At 35.0% G+C, this 1,804-nt stretch overlaps 1 pseudogene; it reads left to right on the forward strand.

Annotated features, from left to right (window-relative positions):
- Nucleotides 1-1,599, forward strand: part of LOC132626637 (uncharacterized) — a 4,735-nt pseudogene extending 3,136 nt beyond the window's left edge.
- The last annotated feature ends 205 nt before the right edge of the window (nucleotides 1,600-1,804 follow it).

Genomic DNA, 1,804 nt, shown 5'->3' on the forward strand with positions numbered 1-1,804 from the left:
ACTTAAAAAAAGCAGCTTATAAGCTGGAAACAGCTTATAAGCCAAAAAAAAAAAAAAAGTTGGTGTAGTCCAACTTATTTTTTTTGGCTTATAAGCTATTTTCAGCTTATAAGCTGCTTTAGATAAGTTAAGCCAAACAAACCCAATTAATTTTTTGGGCTTACTTTAAGCACAAAATGGCTTTAAGCTGGCTAGCCAAACACTAAAAAAAGCTGAAAACAGCTTATAGGCAACTTATAAGCCAATCCAAACGGGCTCATAATCTTTCTAAGCATTTTCCCTCTTTTTATCCATGTTGATTTCAGAATATCAGATATATCATGAATGACTCCATCCTGGTTTAACTAATTCTGCAGATTACATATGGAACGCCAGTTTTCCGACTCCCATTGTTGAGAAACTCGTGCCTATGGAGTATTAAACTACATGTGATAGGTCTCTTGAACCTTCCTACTGGTCTTTTGTGTTGGTGCTGATGTCATGTTTATTTGAATCAGCTTTTTCCCGCAAAAAGTGAAGAACATCTTTATTGATAACTCAGATATCCATGTTTATATCAGATATACTATGAAGAATATATTTCTAAGTTTGAGAGTGATTAGTTTGTAGTAGAGACAGTTTTGATGGAATAGCTGTCATCATATTCGGTCGGAACTCTGGTGGTAGAATATATCTACCAAAAGTAATTGGAATAAAGATGATAACTTTCTCATATCTAAAGATCTTGAATTTCACTTATTTGTTATTCTCCTCATCATTCCCCATGTTGAAGTGGGGTATGAAAAAGAATTGGAAGACCTCAAATGGTTCAACAGAGATTGACAATGTATCTGTAGCTTCTGAGCTTTCACATCACTGTATAAAGAGGGAAAGTGAGAACCTCATCTCTTTTAATTAACAGACATTGTAGGTATCTGCTTGAATATATTCTTCTGCAATGCTTGTGTGATGCAGATAAACAATTATCAGAAGGAAACTCACGGCAACGCAAATGGGAGCTGACATCACCGATTCCTCTGGACGGTGATGGAAAATCTGTTGAAGCTATGTTAGGAGAAAATCCTGATGTTCATTACATATACGTTTGTATTAAGGTCAGTACCATCTATCCTCTGAACTAAAAGAGTACATATATAATATCATATCCTATGGCTTTGCGAAAGCCACCTAATAGTCAGGAGAAGTCCCTTGGCAATTTCAAAGAAATTGTGTTTTTTTTTTTTTTTTTTTTTTTTTTAAGACAGACTAGGTTTAACAGATTGTACAACTACTAAGGTTTTCATTCTCATTTCACAGGACAATCGTTGAGCGCTTCCAAGAAGTTGAATCATTAGTGATTTAAAGAAATCTTTTCACTCGAGAACACATTGATGACTTCCTAGGCATATTAGTATGTGGATCCTCCACGGTCTACATAAAGCTACAGCACCTTAGTTTATTTGCAGTAGGCCATAACACAACTCCGTTCTGTAGTAATCTCTCTTAAAAGTGTGCATCTAATAGAAGTAGTTTCTGTTAATCCACTTGGTGGATGGTGACAGAGGTGAAACTGTGGATCTCGACCTTTATTTATCTATAGTAATACTTCCATTTGATGTATTCACTTTACATAATTACTGCAAGAATGAAGTGAAATTGGCTCGCACATTCAACAGACATATTCCCCCTTTTCCCACAAAATTAACCAGTGTTTTTTGTCCACCCAAAAAAGAAAAAAAAGTGTGAAATGAGTGTGGCATCCCCAACAATTTTACTGCATAAATCTCTTTTATGTGATGTGAAACACCAATTTAATTAAAATGTA

The sequence above is a fragment of the Lycium barbarum genome, chromosome 2 (genome assembly GCF_019175385.1).
Source record: "Lycium barbarum isolate Lr01 chromosome 2, ASM1917538v2, whole genome shotgun sequence".
In the NCBI taxonomy this organism is placed as follows: Eukaryota; Viridiplantae; Streptophyta; class Magnoliopsida; order Solanales; family Solanaceae; genus Lycium; species Lycium barbarum.